Source organism: Microcebus murinus, chromosome X (genome assembly GCF_040939455.1).
Source record: "Microcebus murinus isolate Inina chromosome X, M.murinus_Inina_mat1.0, whole genome shotgun sequence".
Taxonomy (NCBI): Eukaryota; Metazoa; Chordata; class Mammalia; order Primates; family Cheirogaleidae; genus Microcebus; species Microcebus murinus.
Window position 1 is genome coordinate 87,785,381 of NC_134136.1, and position 21,870 is coordinate 87,807,250.

Below are 21,870 nucleotides of genomic sequence, written 5' to 3' on the forward strand. Positions count from 1 at the left end.
GGGGTTGCTACTGGCATCTAGTGGGTAGAGGCCAAGGATGTTGCTAAACATACTGCAATGCAAAGAACAGCCCACCATAACCAAAAATTACCTGGTTTAGAATATCAATAGTGCCAAGATTGAGAAACCCTGGTCTGGTCCAGTGGGTTAGCTATCATATCACACACATTACTTTGAGTAGACAACTTGGCTCTTAAATGGGTATGGAACTATAGAAACTTTGACTACAGAGTTATGTTTCCCAATGTAAGAGTCATGAGCCACATGTAGCTATTGAGCTCATGAAATATGTCTAAGCCATATTGAGATATGCTATAGGTGCAAAATACATTCTGGTCTTTGAAGACAGTATAAAATAAAGAATATAAATCATCTCATTGATATTTTTATGTTGACTACATGTTGATATGATAATATTTTGGATCTATTTAATTAAATAAATTTATAATTAAAATGAATTTCACCTGTTTTCTTAATGCAGCTACTAGAAAATTTGAAATTCCAGATGTGGCTTGCATTTGTGGTTTACATTATATTTCTGTGGCCACTAGTGCTATAGAGATTGCTGTCATAAAAAATATCTAGTTTAAACAGTATGTGTCATATTCATCATGCAAAGTAACATGAGAACAGGCTATTTCAAAATAACCTCCTAATTTCACATGCAGTTGTGATAAGTAAAATAATGGCTTCCCAAAGATGTCCATAGCACCTATGAATATGTTACTTTACATGGCAAAAGGAACTCTGCAGATGTGATTAAAGGCCTTGAGATAGAGAAACAATTCCTTGATTATCTAGGTAGGCTCAACATAATCACAAGAGTCTTTATATGGGAAAAAGGAAGGCAGGAGAATTGAGGAAACAGATGGGACAACAGAAACAATTCCAGAGAGAAATTAGAAGATGGTATACTGCTGGCTTTGAAAATAGAGGAAGGGGCCACAAGCTAAGACATGCAGGCAGCTTCTAGAAGCTGGAATAGACAATTTTCCTGGGGACCCTCAAGAAGGAACAAAGTACTGCTGACACCTTAGTTTTATCCCAGTGAAACTCATTTCAGACCTCTGACCTCCATAACTGTAGGATAATAAATTTGTGCTGCTCTAAATCACTAAGTTTGTGGTCATTTGTAACAGGAAATTAATACAGCTTTATGCTCATACGCAGATAAATTTTGTTACATATCAGCTTTCCTTCAAAATTGATGATTCTACCAAAATACATGACTCCATTTTAATAAGCAGTAATTGATATGACTGTGATTAAGGACATTCACTGACAGTTGATATATTCTGAGTGTCTATACCATATCCACATTTATAATACAATGCATTCCATGAAACTACTTTACCCAGAGAATCATTGTAGAGTGTACTGAGGTCATGCATGGTAGATTGGTTTGTACAACACACATGGTGCCACACATAGAAACCATTAAAGAGAAAAAGAAGAGGAAACTAAGAAATAAAATTTTAAATGTCCTATATAATTAACTTTCTTCATACACAATATCATGTCCCATAGATAAACAAATGGATGATCATTACCCAACCCATGCTATTGAGATACTGACATAAAAACAAATTTCTATGAGTAAACAACAATTATATACATAAATAAAAAGATATTTTATTTAGCCACTTAAGTGGAAGTAGGAGAATAGTCACTGTGTAAGGCCCTCTACTTGTCTGTAATATTTAAACTCACGTGATTACCAGGCAAACAAAGATTTTTTAAATACAGACAATCCCTATTCACAATCCGCTGTGTTTGAGTGCATAGCTGGAGAGTTAATTCTTTAGAAAATATCACTTTTCAAGGAAGGTGGGTTTTAGTAAAAAAGATTTTAAAAAATAGTAGGGATTAATAATACACTAATCTCCTTAGTAACTGAAGCTAATTTATGAGAACTATAAACTTTAATCTATTTCCAACTTTAAAAGCAGAGAACATAAGTCAACCAGAAAAGTATTTATGGCTAGCTACCAAAATTAAAATTGATTCTCTTTTGGGCAGAAGTAGCAAGAGCCTTGGGTTGGGGCAAAGATATAGGATCTAGTCCCTGTTCTGCAACCAAGATACTATGCAGCTCTAAGCAAGCCCTTTGGACTCTCAAATCTTGATTTTTTCCTCTACAACATTAAAATATTAGTCAAGTTATGTGTCTCTAAGTCTCTTTACAACTCAAAAGCAATCTATGCTTAAACATTAAAGTAGGCTTGTTTTACTAATTTCATTTTGGTTAACTTATAATAGCATATCTTCTAAAGACATTTAAATCTTAGGTTGTGTCCATGATAATTCAGGCTGGGTAACTCAGTGAAAAAGGGCATGATTTATCTTATAGTTTATTCAGGGTTTAGGAATTTGATATTTTCATTTGGCTTATAGTAAAAATGTTGACATGGATTACTGCCCTTTAATAAAAATAATTTTTATTGTGTATGGCCGGAAAGCTGCATGTGATGAAGAGTAGGGTCCAAACAACAGATGAGCATATCAGCTGTGGCAGTTTTGCCTCCTCCCTTCCTTCTAGCACTCCTCCCCCCTTTCCTATCTCTCTCCAACATCATTAATCAAAACCAAGGCTTAACTATAAATAGGCACTGAAATTGACTTAACTAACTTTAACATGGAAGGAAAGAGCTGGGGTAAGTTCCAACTTGGCTACATTTCCCTTCATTCCTGAAGATTTTCCAGCAAGGTCTAAACCTCCTGCTGCCTGCCCTCTTCTCCCTCTGTCTTCACTGTCCTTCTGCATCATAACTACAGGCAGCACCTTCGTTTGTTCTGACTTTGTGGGACAATCTCTTTATTGTCTTAATTTGCCACATGCAATGGCTGTGCTCAGTCCCAAAGAGATGACACACAAAGTCATAGAGAGATGTCTATACAATCCATTCAAAAATATCAAGAGGCTTTTATTAGTGGGATCAATACTCAAAATATAGAATTCGGCTGAAAATAAACCAGGTTTATGGAGGCTTTTGTTAAATACAATAAAAGAGAGAAAAAACAAAATCATAATCAGGTTGGGGCAGGAAGGTAATAAGAAGGCATCTAAAGGAGTTGAACAATCAAGAAGTGCAATGAAAAAATATAAACATTTTTTGTAAAACTTTTTTCTATGACTTCTGGTTAAGCAAGAGTTTTAATTAATCATGCTGTATGGTGTCCCCTCTGCTCCAAATACATAGTTGTGATAAGTGAAATAAAATAAAAGAATACCAAAAAGACAACACTAGAATATAAATTAAGATATATATTCTCAGAGACCAGTAGTAGTAAGCATGATTGAAGCCACAGCCTGCTGGGTTCTGAGCACCAATCAGGGAGTGGGATCTAGAAATTTTTGTCCAGTGAGGGAGCAAATGTTCTCTATTTAATAAAAGACTGAACCCAGGCTCTAGGCTTAAAGCTGGATTGGATTTGGCACCCACCCACTGCTTGCTAAAGGAAGCTAAAAACCAGACATTGCCAATTGACTCCACGGTTTTCAGGTTATACCATTGGTTATCAAGGGAGAGGGTATGACTCTGCTCCTCTGGGGACATTTGGCAATGCCTGGAGACATCTCTGGTTGTCATAACTGGTAAGAAGGTGGCATTACTGGCAACTAGTGGATTGAAGCCAGGGTTGCTGCTCAACATCCTAAAATGCACAAGACAAAGAATCATGTGGTCCTAAATGGCAACAGTGCCCCTATTGAGAAATCCTGGGTTATGTGAAGCTGAAGACCTACAGAGGTAGGAAGCATGGACACAGCCTCTGTCTGGACAAAGATCTGAACCAAGCTGCTACTGGCCTGGAGGCTCTGCATTATTTCTAATATCAGTAAGAGGAAAGAGCTCCAAACCATCACATTAGATGTTGTTTTGTCCTGGGGGCTAAACTGGAAGTCAAATAAAAAAGCCAGACACAAAGAGATGCTCATAAGAGAAAGAGAGAGACAAAGAGAAATGTGAGTGTGCTACAATGACAGAACAGAGGAGAGCTAGAAAAACATGAACAAAAAATCCACTCAAAATTAGTCTGTGAATCAAAATTCTAAAACATGTAAAAACTATACAATTGAACAAGATAGCCAATAATATCAATATTCAGAATATGAGTTCACTGTGGTGACATTAATTTTTATAAAATAGCTTGAAGACTTTAAAATAGGTATGTTTAAAATGTCCAGGAAGATAAATGATGAGATCCCATCTACCAAAATGGAAAAAATTGTAACACAAAACCAGGAAAAAAGGAGCTAAGAGTAGGTGAATATTAAAAGACAATTAAAATTTGAAAAAAAAACATACACTTTTTAAAGTTAAAAATTCAAAGAACAGGATTGAAGAAGCTGAAAAGTGAGTTAGTGAATTAGATTTTGGTACCAAGGAATTTACCCAGAAGCCAGCAAAGGGAGAAAAAGTAACCAAAACTTGTGAAAGAACATTTAAGAATCAGGACAGATGGTTTGTGAGTCTCCAACTTCAAAGACTTATTTGAGATTTAGAATCTGTTATTAGAGATTTTTTTTAAAAATGAAGAGCAATATTTGAACATGAATAACCAAGAGTTTTCCAGAATCAGAAAAATGAGTATCCAGTTGAAAATGCCCTATGAGTATTCAGCAGCATAAATACAAACAAATCCCACACCTAGACACATATTAGTAAAACTTCAAAATATCAATCTTAAAATCCAGCAAGGACAAAAGATAGCTTAACCTAAAAATAAATGCCTATTATATCAAACTCAGAGAAGATTTCTGATCAGCAACAAAAGATAGCAGAAGAACCTGCAGCAATACTTTTAAAGTGATGAGGAAAAATAACTGTCAATATAGAATTTTATTCCCAGATAAATTGTCATGTACTGTTGCAGTGAAAATAATTATATTATAAAACATAAAGCATTAAGAGTGTTTAACACACACAGGTACTCATTAAAGAATTATTAAAGCAGCCAGGTGTGGTGGCTCATGTCTGTAATCCCAGCACTTTGGGAGGCCAAAGCAGGAGGATCACTTGAGCCCAGGAGTTCAAGACCAGTCTGGCAACATAGCAAGACTTCCCATCTCTGTCAAAAATTTAAAAATTAGCCAGATTTGACGGCACCTGCCTGTAGTCCCAATGACTTGGGAGATTAAGATGGGAGGATCGCTAGAGCCCAGGAGTCTGAGGTTACAAGGAGTGATGATCATGCCACTGTACTCTAGCCCAGGTGACAGAATAAGACTCTGTCTCTAAAAAAGAAAAAAAAAATTATTAAAAGGTTTATTTCAGCAAGAAGAGATGTGAATTCAGGAGAAACACATGGGACAAAGGAAACAAAACATTTGTGTTTCTCATCAATAAAAAACAAGTGATATTGCCAAAGTGGGTAAGCTGCACCACTCTCAGAACTGTCAAATAGCTCTTGAGTTTGGTAATCTTAATTTTTTACATCATAATCCCTACTTTAATATGTTACTACTAATTTCACTATGGGAGAAAATTCTATTTTCAAGTACAGAGATAAAAAGTAAATTTTGGCAAGGACAAGCATTTAATAGAAACTTTAATAGAAACTTAAAATGACCAGAATAAATCAATTTTACACCAAAATAAACAATGTACCAATGCATAATAACAGAAAGACTCTTCAAATAAATAGTTAACAAGCATGGGGAAGTGGGGAAAAGTAGGTGGGTGAAGGGTTCAGAACCATCAAAAAATGAAAGTGGGGAGAACTGTTGTATCCTCGACCATGCTGTGTCACAAAAATGACTGTGATCACTTCAACTGTTTAATCTATAAAATAAGGAATTGAGGGAAATCAATATCCTTGATCCATAATTAAAGGTGTTGGTTAATCTAAAAGATCATGAAGTTATCTTTGAGCTATTCCATTTAGCATAAATTATCTAACAGTCACAAGCATAAAATCTTAGCCTTGAAATATGCATATGGATTAGACTTTTATCTGTTCCCAAAACATATTTTGCATTTTCTCCATAGCTCTATGCCAAATTTTTTACAGTAGATATTCAATAAAGACCATAGAACTAAAATATAGCATTCATCAATAGCCCAGGTAAAAATCTTAATATTTATAACCCAGAGAAACATGCTCTATGTTATCTTTAACATTTGCTGTTAAAATTGCAAAAGAAAAGATCTAAAACAAGACAACGATGTCCATTTTAATGCCTTTTATTCAACATACTACTGGAAGTCCTGGCCAGAGCAATTAGACAAGAGAAAGAAATAAAGTACATCCAAATTGGAAGGGAAGAAGTCAAATTGTTCTTATTTGCAGACAGTATGATCTTATATTTAGAAAAACCTAAAGACTTCACCAAAAGACGGTTAGAACTGATAAACAAATTCAGTAAAGTTGCAGGATAGAAAATCAATATACAAAAATCAGTAGTGCTTCTACATGCCAACAGTGAACAATCTGAAAAAGAAATCAATCTCATTTACAATACCTAAAAAAATAAAATAACTAGGAACTTAACCAAATAAGTGAAAGATCTCTACAATGAAAATTATGAAAAACCTGATGAAGGAAATTGAAGAAAACATACACAAAAAATCCAATATTCATGGATTGGAAGAATTCATATTGTTAAAATGCCCATACAACTCAAAGCAATCTATAGATTTGGTGCAATCCTTATCAAAATACCAATGACAGGAAAATATCTGCAAACTATTCATCTGACAAGGGATTAATAATCAGAATATATAAGGAACAAAAACAACTCAATAGCAAAAAAAAATATATAAAAATGGACAAGTGATCTGAATAGTCATTTCTCAAAAGAGGACATACAAATGATCAATAGGTATCTGAAAAAAGCCTCAACATCACTAATCATCAGGGAAATGTAAATCAAAACCACAATGAGATATCATCTCACCCCAGTTAAAATGGCTATTATCAAAAAGCAGAAAATACCAAATGCTGGTAAGGATACAGCAGAGAAAGGGGCACACTAGTACACTGTTGATGGGAATGTGAATTAGTACAGCCATTAAAGGAAACAATACAGAGATTCCTCAAAAAACTAAAAATGGAACTACCATATGATCCAGCAACCCCACTGATGGGTATATATCCAAAAGAAAGAAAATCAGTATATTGAAGAGATACCTGCACTTCCATATTTATTGAAGCATTATAGACAATAGACGAGGTACGGAATGTATCTAAGTGTCTATCAGTAGATGAATGAGTTTTAAAAATGTGGCTTATATACACAATGGAATATTATTCAGCCATAAAAAGAATGATATCATGTTATTTGTGGCAACATAGATGGAACTGGAGGAGATTATGCTAAGTGACATAATCCAGGTACAAAAAGACAAATACCACATGTTCTCATTCATATGTGGGAGCTAAAAGTAGTATATCTCATGGAGGTACTGAATAGAATAGTAGTTACCAGAGGTTGGGAAAAGCAGTGGAGAGGGGAGGATGAAGAAAGGTATGAAAGTACAGTTAGATGGGAGGAATAAAGATCCAGTGTTTTGCACAATAGGGCAATTATAGTTAATAACAATTTATTGTATATTTCAAAATAGCTAGGAGACAAGATCTGGGATATTTCCAACACAAAGAAATGATAAATGTTTGAGGTGATGAATACCCCAATTATGCAGATTTGATCATTACACATTGAACGCTTATATTAAAATATCACATGTACTCCATAAATATGTACAACTTTGATATATCCATAAAGGTTCAAAATTTTAAAAAAAATTGTAAAAGAGTGATTGAACCCTGAACTACACAATTTCTAAGGACTTCTAAAGTTTTATACTAAGGGTATGCCAAATCTATAAACAGTGCCTGACCAATGATATGTTCTCAACACATTTTGATGAATAAATAAAATAAAAGTCTATGAAAAAATAGAATAGGAGAAAAGCAGAAATTGATAAATATAAAACAAGGTATAATAAAAAATAGGTAAACAAAAACTAATTTTTCACTAACAAATAAACTAATAAAATGGGCCAGGCGTGGTGGCTCATGTTTGTAATCCTAGCACTCTGGGAGGCCAAGGCAGGTAGATTGTTTGAGCTCAGGAGTTTGAGACCAGCCTGAGCAAGAGCAAGACCCACGTCTCTTAAAATAAATAAATAAATAAACTAATAAAATGGCAAATTTTAAGTAAGATATACCAAGAGAAAAAATAAAATACATACATATAAAATATTAAGAATGCAAAAAATAAAAATAAAGTAAAGATTTTAAATCTATAAGAATAATATGAATGTAATGTAATCAATTTTAAAGCTTGGTTAAAAATGGATCATTTTCAAGAAACATATAAATTATGAAAATTTCTCAAGAGGAAACATAAAACTAGAATAAATGAATAACCATCAAAGAAATGTAATTGTAAATTTGAAGTCTGCCCTTGAAAATGATAACCAGGCCCATGTGGTTTTATGATCTGCACAAACTATTTCAGAAAATGGAAAAAATTACCCAATTCTCTGAAAGAAGTTAGAATGTTCTTTGTACCAATTGGTAAGGATTATATGGAAAATTAAAATTGGAGATCTACCTGACAATGAACATAGATGCTAAAGTCTGAAAAAAAAATACCAAGTTTTCTAATCCATCATGTAATGTACATTAAGAATGCAAGGATGGTTCAATGGAAAAGAAAAATCTAAAAATGTAATATATCACATTAGTAATTATAAGAATAAAAACCATAGCTGTATCTCATTTTATTCAAGAAAGAATCCATAAAATGTATTATTCATTCATTATTTTAAAAACTCTTAGCAAATTAAAAGGAAAGAACTCTGAATGTTTAAGTTGATAACATTATTTTAAAACCTGTGACAAGATGTTAGATCACTAATTTCACTCCAAACTTTTCTGAAGGCCATAATCAATGTAAACAAAATAAAACAAAGATAAAGGAGTTAAGTGGTATAAGAATTAAAAAGAAAGAGATATAGCAGCCCATATTGATAAAGATATAATTATCTTCCATAGAAAATCTGAATAATTAATAGAAAAACTATTAGAACAAGTAGGAGAATTCAGCAAGCTTTTTAAATCAAGAACAACACACAGCCAACAGCCTTACCATATAACAGGAAAAACAAATTAGAAATAAAACACATCATATAAAAAAATCAATGATAGCCCTAAATTTCCTAGGAATATAATAAAATTAGCACAGGACACATGGAGAAAATTTTAAAATATTGCTAATAATGTAAAACATTACTTTAATAAATGGAGAGGTATGCCATTTCATGATATAAAGACTCAATATCATACATAAGTCAATTTTCCTAAATTAATACATAAATGGAAGGCAGTTCCAAATAAAATCCCAATATAATTCCTCCAGAACTTGATAAGCATATCATAAAATGTGCGTGAAAGAAGTGTGTCAAAGAACAGGCAAGGAAATTTTGAAGAATATCCTGTTCATCAATAGGAAAAGAGTTAAAAGACTTGATCTTATACTCATAAAATGGAATGCTATATAACAGTTAACATAGATAATTAAAACTATGTTGAGCAAAGAACTATGTTGAGTGAAGTTGCAAATTATATTTAATACCACTTACAAATATTTTAAATACATGCAAAATGCAGTTTATTCATGAATACATGATATATGATAAATTGTCTTTATTATTATGTTTCTCTGAGTTGTAATGAGTAATAACATAATAACAGCAACAATGTAATTAGGTCAAAGTGATTAGGAACATATGCCTGGTTTCAAGTCTTGACTCTGCTCTTACTGGTTGCGTGGCTTTTGAGCATATATCTAATCTCTGGGCCTCAGTTTTATCATTTGTAAAAGGGAGGATAAAAATTATCTGCATAAGATTAATGGGAGGACGAAATGCAATTACTGAGCTCATTCGCTCATAACCTGGCCTATTAAGTAATAATTTCTCATTAAATAATAATTGTTATTGTTATTGTAGACACCATTTCCACTATGGAGTTTAGAGACTGTGGCATTTACAATCTTCAAGCCTTTAGGTAGTATGCATTATTCATATCCTAATGGTTAGTTTTCCAGTTAACTCAATGTCTTTTGTTTCTATTTTTAGACCCGTAGGTAAATTTTCACTAACAATATAATGCCAAATGTCACTGTAAAGCATATTGAATGTCACTGTAAATTTGAGATAAAAGTAAAACAAATATGAGGCATTTTACTTGCAATAAATCACTTTGATATCCAATTGTTTATTAGGCCACACTTAAAAGGGCTGGCTTGTGTAGTACTTGATATTTTAGATGAAAACGAAATGTACTAGGTACATTTGACTGTCATCTAAAATGTTTGACAAAGGGAAAAATATTTAGAATTGTGCTGTCATGGCTAAGCTTCTGAAATAGAAATCACAAAATGATTTCACAGGTGATTATTTGAAAGCTACTATTACATTTGAAAAGCAATTGTCCCCCAACATCATCTTCTGATTCAGTAAAGGTATAAGTAAATCTCTAAAAAGGTAATTGCATTATTATCCACTCCTGAGGTTTTAAAAGATTTCTTATTGAAAGCTTACTAGTCTCTTTACAAAGCTTCCTTTTAAAATAGTTATATTCTTTGCATATTTGGAATCTGCGCAAATGGCAGCAAAGACTATATTTCTTTCTGTGATACTCTACAGCAAGCAGGGTCATGAGAGTAAAAGAGACTCTAACCATACACAGTTTCAGGTACTGCTGTGAACTAGTAATGATAACCATTTCCTCCAGTGCTCCCCTGTAAATGCCACCAAAAATCTACAACATCAAAGCAAGTAGGCAATGAACAGATCAACTTCTCTTCCCTAATGTGGAGCCTTTTCCACAAAATCGATATAAGAATAGTTTAACAGAACTGGAATTGTTTTCTCCCTATTTAAATATTTCAAAATAAATATTTCCTGTTTTGCTATTAGCAGAAAATAATTGTGTACTAATAATTCCATAGCTTCCAACCATGGCTAATTTTTGTCATCTGCCTATAATAATGTTTAATTATTATTATTGTCACATGATCATTTTGATGCTTCAGACACTGTCGTGTGTGTGTGTGTGTGTGTGTGTGTGTGTGTGTGTGTGAGAGAGAGAGAGAGAGAGAGAGAGAGAGAGAGAGAGAGAGAGTATATACATGTCAGTTGGAGGGTCTTACAGGATTTCTATCTGTATATGTCTGTACAAAATTACTTAGTTCATCCCAGGAGAGAGCTAGGAAAGAAGGGGACTTTCCTACTTTCCTCCATCTCCATCTGCCTCTTCTGCCATTTCCTTTAGTGGCTTCAGCATCAGAACATCATATAACCTCATAGTTCCACAATTTCCTCAGGTCCAGAGAACTCTGTAGTTAATCCAAAATTGCTATTCATGAGTGTGGTCACCTCACTTTAGCTATCTGCCATCCTTTGGAAATGCTTGACCTACAAATGTTCTCTAACTACCAATTTCTATTCTTCAATTTAGCATACGTCCTTAATCTTTCTAAACCTGTACTTTGTGGTCATTTTAAACTCATTCATTCATTCAACAAATATTTATATTTATTTGTTGAATGGTGAACAATAGCAGCATGATCTCTGACCCAATAATGCAATTAGCACTATGGATATTATATATATATATACACATATTCATATATATGTGAATCCTCATTAGGACATCGAATCCTTAATAAAAATTTGCTACAAGTCACTCCTAACTCCAAAGGCAACACTCCATTATTAAAACACATACTCCCACGAATGGGAAGGCAAAGGCATTCCTTCTGCACCCAGGAATAAGCTGCTCCCCAAGGCACCAACTGGCCACAGGATGGCTGGGCTGAGGCTTGCATTCACACACCCTTAAGAGTTCCCTGCCAAACCTGACCTCATGTTTCAACCACAAACACACAGCTAATAATAGCTTCTGCTCTTAACTTACAAAATACAATTCTTCAGGGCAATTTCTGAGAAGCAGCCAGAAGTCTGAGAAAATAATTTACAAAGCCTAACCAGTAACTACTACCAAAACACAACTTCTTGCACAGAGCACCTCCAAGTTTCCCCACCAAAGTCTTTTGAAAATAATCCGAGGGTCCCCCAATTAGTGTGTGTGTCTGTTCACTCTAGAGGTCAAGTCTATTAATTACCCCACACCAGCTTCTGATCTCTCAAAGGGATAATAGGTAGAAAGCTTTTGGGATAGGATCAAGAAAAATGTATAACCAAATATTTTACATATATATATATATATATATATGTATATATATATATATGTATATATACCAAATTGTGCTAACATATATATATAGTTGTTAACACAATTTGGTATATTTAGTAGCTCTGAGGGAAATATTTATGTAAAGTGTTACACTTAATTAAAAAGAAAAGATGTAGTCTCATATTTTTCATCCTTCAATTAAAAAATCTAATTATAACATCTTCATTCCACCATTCAAACTACTTGTAAAAGCAAAAAATCTAAGCAGTGCAAGTCCAATGGCTTCCAAAGGGGCAGATTGTGAAATGTGTAAACATCAAACCCCATGTGTGATGGAGATGCCTAGGCTCTATAAATCTTTGAACAAATAAAATCCATCCACTGTGTGGCTCTGGAAGGGGAAAAAGGATTGTAACCTCTATGAGGGCAGGGACCATGTCTCTTCTGTTCACAACTGTAGGCTTACTGCCTAGAGAAGTAAGCAAGATGGTTGCCATATACTAATTGCTTAATAAACATTTGATGTTTAAATTAATGGGATTGAGAGGATAGGTAGACAGAAAGGCAGATCAATGCATAGATATTGTTCTCTATCGGGATGGGTGGAGGATGAGTTAAGGATAGAGAATAATCAATGATTTAGGGAAAGAGCTCTGATTTATGGAAATGACATCCTTCTTTTGACTGGCAATAAGACAGAATACACTGAGCAAAGCTTTGAATTAGATTAATTAAAGTATGGATCCCGGAGTGACCTTTGATTAGCTATGCAATGTTAATGCAAATAATATCACTTTTGGGGCCCATTTCCTTATCACTAAAATTGAAAACTAAATTTATTTGTAGGGTTCTTAAAAGGATGAAATGAAATAACAATGAAAAGGGCTACTGGACTGCCTGGAATTGTGTTTTTTTTTTTTAAATGCTAGATTGAGATAAATTGAAGACAATTGATGATTGTCTCTGTACTGAAGGATATGTTACTCATGTAAATGGAACAGAGAAAATAGTTCTGATAATTCAGGGCCCTGGAAATCTACAATCATTTCAAATATGCATAGATAAAAGATCTTGTGCTGTGTTGTAGGAGTATGTCTTTAAGTAAAAGGCTCCTCAAGATAAACTATAATCAACTCTTCCCCCAAAAAGGTAAAATGAGCTGGGCATTGTGGCTCATGCCTGTAATCCTAGCACTTAGGGAGGCTGAGGCAGGAGGATCCCTTGAAGCAAGGAGTTCGAGACCAGCCTGAGCAAGAGTAAGATCCCATTTACACACACACACAAAAAAAAAAAAAAAAATAGAAAAAATTAGCTGGGTGTGGTGGCACATGCCTGTAGTACCAGCTACTCAGGATGCTGAGGCAGGAGGATTGAGGCTACAGTGAGCTATGATGATGCCACTGCACTCTAGCCCGAGCAACAGAGCAAGACCCTGTCTAAATAAATAAATAAAAAAGAAAAGAAAGTAAAATGGCTTTATTTTCACAATATCTCTAGGGCATGATTCCCCAAGTTGTATGTGTTCTGATGTTGTTTTAAAAGATGACAAAGGATGGGCAAAAGTAAGCACAAAAGTCTAGAGCAGGAAGCAGCAAACATTTTCTATAAAGGATCAGATAACTATTTTAGGCTTTGAGGGCTATACAGTCTCTGTCATAGCTACTCAACTCAGGTGTTACAGCACCAAAGCAGCTAATGACTATGTAAATAAACACGTGTGTCTGTGTTCCAATAAAATTTTATTTGGACCCTAAAATTTGAATTGCATATAATTTTTAAGTGTCATAAGATATTCTTCTTTTGATTTTTTCTTTATCCATTTAAATATGTAAAAACCATTCTTAGCTCATGGGACATACAAAAATGCATGAAAGGCTGGACTGGGGTCTTGGGCCATAGTTTACTGACACCTAGTATACAGCAAATAGTTCTTTAATACCTAACTGGAGTGCTTTAATCACTTGGGAATATTTGCCTTAAATATGATGTGGATGTTCTCCTAATGATCCTATGGTAAGAGTTAAGAAATGTAATATTTAATATTTTACCTAGAAACAAAGAACCGTTATCAAGCTACTCTATTGGTAAAGTTTGGAAATATTTAAAACATGCAGGCATTTGCTGCTGAACACAGATTTGCTAATAACCTATGTTTTCTAGCAAAGACATTAGGTTAAGAAAACAAAAGTAAGAGAAAATTTTCTTTTAGTTTCTGCTTAAACAATTGTTGAAGTGTGTTTTAGAGTGATGACAATTAGAAAGGCATATTTCATTTCCTAATAATACATAATGACTTGCCATCCTGCTGCTAGAAAGCCTTTGGGATTACTATTTCTGTAACTTTATTAAAACCTGTCTTTGGGGGTAGAGAATTGAAATGCCCTAACCATAGCTTAACTATTACCACTTGCAGAGCTCCAATTTGATTTGAACATTAATCCTCTAAGTTAAAGACTTGGACTTATTTGTTCTCCTCTTTATTTTCCCTTAGAAAATTTCATTTTTAATTGACCTAATTCTAACTCCCATGGATTCTGCATAAATGGTCACAGTGTAAAGAATTTAATATAATTTCCACCTTTGTCTGGACATTAAGACGCAGCAGGAACTGAGCTGTTCAAATGTCAAATTAGAAACTTCCAGTTTCCACAAATACATGTATTTAAGTGGATGCATTGCCATATGTAATTTAAAACATGCTAGACTGGGCACTGCCAGTGTCCACCAGATCCCCTAAGATCCCTTTTACCAGCTCTGTATGCCCATCCCTTGGTTTTGTGGGCTTTGCTGCTAGTGTGGTACCTGTCCCCTTGGGTGATGCAGCCAGCTCATCCAAGCCAGCAGTCCCTGGGACACTTAGCAATTGACTGCCTGGTATGGGAGTACAAAAGCCCAGAGCCTTTGCCTCACAGTGGAGCAAACTCTGAGGTGTAATTTACCTTCCTGAGTGCACCATGGGATCAGGGTGAGTCTGAGACTTCACTCGAAACTGCCCCCTTGCTTGGCTTCTTCCTCTTCCTACCTCACTCCTGTTCTGGCTTCTTTTTGAAGCTCTTCCCTAACAAATCACTAGGCTCTGAGTCTGCTTTGGGGAACACCCAATCTAAGATATATGCAATTGTCTAAACATTGCTGGTCACAGCCATGGCTACCTAGACAAACACGTCTGGCTTTTAGTTTTTTTTGTTTTCCTTATAGTATTGGCAGTGTGCCTATATACCTTCCCTGTTCCAATGTCATGAATGTCTGTAGAAATAGTCATATGCTTGCCTATGAGTAGGATCCCTTTAAACTTGTCCTCGGTTTCTCTCCACCCTCCCCGATCCCTTCTCTACACACTCTTCCCAAGGGCTGAGTCACTGGGAGGCCTCCCATGACCCACTATGGTGGGTCATTTTTAGCATCACCCCACTATACTCACTCTTTCCAATTCACTGACATTCCATCACCTACTCACATTGCATGGAGCAATTACCTGTTGGAGCTCACTCAACCTATGTTTACTGAGTATCTACTTTGTGTGCTTATTCCTCGTAAGAAATGTGGACTTAGATGGCAGTGGGACAGACCAGCATTTGAGTTCTAAATCACAGCATTGACCAGCTACATGACTTTGAACCAACCACTCACTAGAGATGAGGCACTGGTTGTCATTTTTCGGATCCATAATGAAGGGATGACAATGCCTCCATTGGCATTTAGTGAACTGATGCTACTTCTTTTGGGGATGGTGATGGTTATCTATCATATAGTAGTCAAAAGCATGCCTGCCTTCATCTCCCAGCTCTGACATGTGTTGGCTGTGCCACCCTTAGTAAGTTGCTCTTTGCCTATTTTCAGCAAAATGGGGTTATAGTGATAGCTGATTTAGAGTTATTGTAAGGATAGGAGCACTTGATAAATGTTCACTGACAAGCATTCTCCCACGTGCATATTTACTTGTAGATCTGGTGGTTTCAGCTATATACTTAGCTAATTATTTTTATTCAAATATTTAGTAAGCTTTAACCAACTAATAGTCATGAAAATATGATAAAATAAATAAAAATTAAAATAGCAAAAAAATACTATTTCTCTCAAGTTGGCTAACTTTTTTAACCATTCCCTATTGGCCAAGGTAAAGTGAAATACTCAGAGACATTTTAATGGCTAACCTTTCTGAAAAGTGATTTAGCAATATTCTTAAATCCTTAAAATTATGCACACTCTTTGAACCATTGAGTCCTCTTATAGCAATGAATCTTATTGGAATAATAAGATGTGTAGTCAAAGATGGATATATGAGGATATTCAATGTATTAATAGGATTATTTATAGTAGCTAGCAATTACAAATAATCTAAACATCCAATGAGATAAGAATATCTCAGGATATCTAAGAATATCTCTTTAAAATTTAGCACATTCTTACTATGTGATTCTTTTCCACCAGAAAAAAATCACATTTTCAAAACTTTTTAATGACATAGGAGATTTTTTATAAGAGAATGTTAAGTAAAAATGCTATAAAGCAATAACTGACACATTCTCTAATTTTATTAGTTATCTATTGCTATGTAATAAAGTACCTCAAGATTTAGCAGCTTAAACAATACACATTCGTTATCTCACAGGTTTTGTATATGGGTCAGGAATCTAGGAACAGTTTAGCTGTGTCCTCTGCTCAGGCTCTCACAAGGCTATGATCAAGGTGTCACTGAGGCTGAGGTCTCATCTGGAGGCTCAACTGGGGAAGGATTCACCTTCAAGCTCACCCAAGTGGTCATCAGTAAGAGTTAATTCCTTAAGGGTTGTTGGGCTGAAAGCTTCAGTTCCTCACTGGCTGTTGGCCAGAGGCCACCCTCAGTTCCTTGCTATGTGGACATGCCAGCTTGCTTCATCAGAACCAGCAAGAGAGAGTCTGCTAGCAAATCAAAATTCATAATCTTTTGTGACCTAATCATGGAAGTGATAACCACTCAAAGTTGCCATATCCTATTGGTTATAAGTAAGTTACTTACTCACAGGGAGGAGTTTACATAAGCCTGTGAATACCAGAAAGTAAGGACTAGCAGGGGCCATCTTAGAGACTGCCTACCACACCAATATATGAACACTTATGTACCTATATAGTACATAAATAACACAGAAAAATTACTGCAAGGAAATATGCCCAAATATTCCAAGTAATTATGGGTGGGATTATGGGTGATTTTTAGTTTTGTCTCTACATTTTTTTATTCTATGAGATTTTTTTTACAATCAGTATATATTTCTTTTATAATTAGAAAAATAACCATTTTATCTTTTTAATAAGTACTTAGTAAAATTTAATTATAATATTTCTCAGAATGTGACAATTAAGATATTCTCAAATGATCCTTTCTGTGATAAAGTACTCCCAGTAAAGGTCTGATTGTGATTAATATGTCTAAATTTAAGCAGATACTTTCAAACATCTGGTAACTAAGTGAGTATTCAGGCCATGATTAACTATATTTGGCTTGATTCTTATTCCTTTCTTCTGCATGAGATTATAAACTCAGGAGAAACATCTTTAAACAACAAGCTTTTTGGTACCAATATTCATTGTTTTAGTTACCATCATAGAAAGAAATGTTACTATGAAGGTAAGTCAACTACTCAGCAAGAATTTATTCTTTTCACTTTGGACATTGTGATGTCCTCAGTGCCTTAGGGAGACAGAAGTATAAGACATATTCCTGTGCTCCAGAAGGTTACATTCTAATTGGTAAGAGAAAACAAATACACATGAAAAACAGCAATAGTTATTTCCTTGAGATATATAAAACATCCTAATTTCTGACATGCCTGCACCACTGATGCCTTAATGATTCAGATTAAAAAATGGTCAAAGTACTCCAAAGATCCTTCTTAGAGGAGACTTGATCTGGGCCTTCCAAAGTGGGTAGCACTTGAATAAATGTGGAAGGCAGGAGAAGAAAACATTCCAGGTGAGGTTTGACAGAGACAATCTAGGTTATGCCTGTTACTCTATTAAGCCTGTAATCATTATGAACTCCCCTTTTCACTTTCCAAGGTGTTACAATTTTGACATTACCTTAGGAGAGGGCATTTGTGTTCACTAAATTGAGTCAATCTGCTCAAGAGATAATAATTCATATTAGCAGCAGCAAGAGAACATTTGTTTACTCAAATTATTTGTTCACTAATTCAACATGAATTTAACTTCAAAGGGTAATTTTTCTTAATTTTTTTTTACTATCAGTGAAGAATAATAGCCAATTAGAGATATGGACTGTAAATGAGAGAGCAGTTTTTTGCATAGTGTTTTTGTCTTTTTTTTTTTTTTTTTTTTTACCATATAGCTATCAGGATACTAAAAACAAGAGACTTCTAAAGCTTCATGGTAATGGTCATATCTAGAGTTTGTAGGGTAAATAAAGGACTCCAAAGGCTTAGGGGAAGGGGTTATGTAGATTTTCTAGGATTCTCCAGTGCAGGGATTGAGATGAGGTTTCTTCCCCAGCTTTTTTCTAAGAACTAGAGTGTAAGGCTGACAGCATTAAATGCCTTGCTTGATATCAACTGAGATTTTGGGAAGGGGCTGCTGTCTCTATGGTCATCAGATCAAGCCTCAACTGAACTTCATCATTTCTCAGCACAACGTGAAACTGAACTACTAAATCATATGAAATGGTTGGCACCAGATGAAAGCTACCATCTTTCAGAATTCTTGCCATCACAAGAAAAGCACAACTTGTTACAAAGAGTTCCCTTGTAACCATGGAATACAAAATCCAAATTTTGGTCAGGCCAAATTGAACAATAACTTCAGTCAACCAAATATGTTGCAGAAAATTTTAGACCATGATCAATTTGCTAAGAAGTATTTGTACAATTTCACTTTGTGCAAAGTGAAATTATAAGGCCCTATAACATCCAAGTTGAATTACCTTCTAATAAAAATGTTGCTTCAACTTAGTGCATCATTTATAAACTTATAAGCTGTAAATTTAAACAGAAAAACTTAACCTAAAGGAGAAAAAATAACCTATTAACAAAATTCAATTTATAGGTGAAATAAAAACATTTTTTGAAGAAGATTCATGTTTTAAAAAGATTTTTATCGCACGGCATTCGTTACTCAGCACATCGTAAGTTTATTTATTATTTATTTATTTTTTTAATTTCGGCATATTATGGGGGTACAGATTTTAAGGTTTCAATAAATGCCCATTTCTCCCCCTCCCCCCACAAGTCTGAGTCTCCATCATGACCATCCCCCAGATGGTGCACATCTCACTCATTATGTATGTATATACCCGCCCTCCTGCCCCCTCCCACCTGCCAAATAAAAATATAGAACGCTTCACGAATTTGCGTGTCATCCTTGCACAGGGGCCATGCTAATCTTCTCTGTATCGATCCAATTTTAGTATATGTGCTGCCGAAGCAAGCACACATCGTAAGTTTTTATCATGACCTGACTATTGGCAGCAGACCTCAAGCATAAGGGAGTTAAAATGGCCAAGTAGATGTTTAGGGCAATTCTATTAAAATCTGGCAAAAGGCAACAATAATATTTCACAGAAAATCCTGCCATTTTCCAAGACTCTGCTAGGACCACATCAATTAGCTTAAACAATTCATGAACTTTTTGAAAAAATTCTATTCTAAATTTTGCTTTCACTTTCATTCCATCGGTGTTATTCCTCTAGTAATATATAAAAGCAAAAACCATTTACCTAATTATCTGAGCTCCTATTCAGGAGCTCCTGTTCAAGTCTATCGTAATAATAGAAAACAAAGATAAAACTAACCCTTAATAATAAATTGAGTTTGAATTCAAGTGTATCTGTGTGAAAAGCTCAAAAGTTCATTTACTGAGTTTAAATAAGTTCGTGTTTTCCAACTTCTTCTCAAACCTAATTAAATTTTTTAGTAATCGATTTTACCCATTCCTCTGAATTAGCTATAATAAATGAAAATTTTGATAATGTTTTTGTTGGTATTTTAAAACCTTAATTACAGTGACCAGGTGGCTTAAATTAAAATGATTCTTTTGGGACCCTCTGAAATTAGTTTGTAAGTGGTTTCATAGACATTCAGGTAATAAAGAGTGATAAATTTCTTCTTACACAGAAAGAAAAATGAGAAGCAATGTTCAATTACTCAAATAGGTTGTTTTCCTGTCAAAAAAAATATGGTTGAGCTAAAAGAATGACATTTTTCAATGAAACCAAGAGAAATCTTATTTTTAATTCCCGTAAGAAGCAAACCAGAGGCTTGGACAGATAGTGACAGCTAAGAACACAAGTGCATACAGTGGTAGGAATGAACTATTTGAAAGCAAAATGCAAACAGGTATCAGCAGAAGAAGCAAAAGTGGGTATATAACAGATAATTCTTAGGGATTTGCTATCTAGAAATATATACACTACTGTAAAATAAATTCTGAATAACATTTACAGGTGTCATAATGAAGTCAAGACAGAGCAAGAGTAACACTGAAAAATGTAGACAGAAGCAATGCCAATTCAGTGGCCTGAGGTAAATTGGCCTGACCTAAATCTTTGAAAGTTGTTTGCAAGTCAGCACACATTAAAAACTGAAGCTTGAGATAGAAAGTGTTCAGGCTCTGTGTGCAAATAACCAAACTTCAGGCATTTAGATGCGTTGTCCACATGACACACAACTAACCTGAACTGTTTAGACAATTTTAGTGATTATTGTCATCTAAAATTCATTCTATACCCACCATTAAAATCTCCACTTGTCTTAAGTTGCAACAGCAATTCTTTCTGGTATCTGTCCTAAGAATAAGGAGTCAGCAAGCATGCAGAGAAAACCTGGCCAAATTGCTACTCTCTTCATACCCTCATATTAAATCCAAGTTTTAATCCCCAACTGAAATGAAAAAAATATTAATTTCCAGCAGATAAAAAAGAAATCATATGTAGCCTCAGAATAACTATTACAAAGTCATAAATGTTAAAATTATAAAAGTTTATTAGTTAATACGAAAGAGATGTCAAACTACTAAATTTGTATATTAAAGTGAATGAGATCTAATGGATAATGAACACCATTATTAGATAAATATTAGGCTGCAGAGGAATGCCATGCTTGTAAATGGGAAAGTTTATAATTTAGCTAATTTGAAAATTAGAGGTTTCAGGAAGCATGAATTGACAGTCTCATTTGAAAGGATTTTTGACTGCCAGAAATCAGGAATGGAAACCCAGAATCTAAGGAATGTGAAAGGGTAAGAGAATTACAAGTCAGCACGAGTGGAAGGGAGCAGAAACATAAGTCTGAAACAAAAAAAAAAGGGGGGGGGCATTGGGGTAGATTATGAAAAGAGCATAAATTATTTTAAAAATATTCTTTCTGAATTAGACACACTGTGGTTTACCAACAAATTTTCATAGGACTTTATTTTTGGTTATATAATGTGGAGTATGTATGTGAGAGAAAGAGAGAGAAAGATTGAGAGAAAGAGATTGAGAGAGTGGTCAAAAGAGAGAGAGGAATTGAGAGAGACAGAGAGAGAGAGACAGAGAGATTGGTGGGGGGAGAGATTGGAGGGGAGAGAGAGAGAAATCATCACCAACCTGCTCCTGAACCTCCACCAACTCCCCACCCCCATGCCCCTAGCCTTAACCATTGAATTTTTAAAAGTAGATAAGGATCATAC

At 34.6% G+C, this 21,870-nt stretch overlaps 1 protein-coding gene and 1 non-coding gene across 2 annotated transcripts in view; both read right to left on the reverse strand.

The window, feature by feature from the left end:
• ARHGAP6 (Rho GTPase activating protein 6) overlaps positions 1–21,870 on the reverse strand; it is a 474,180-nt gene that overhangs the window by 429,333 nt on the left and 22,977 nt on the right. The gene's annotated exons all lie outside the window — the stretch shown is intronic.
• Positions 19,527–19,633, reverse strand: LOC142866022 (U6 spliceosomal RNA). The gene has a single exon (XR_012916095.1). It is a non-coding gene; the product is annotated as a U6 spliceosomal RNA (small nuclear RNA).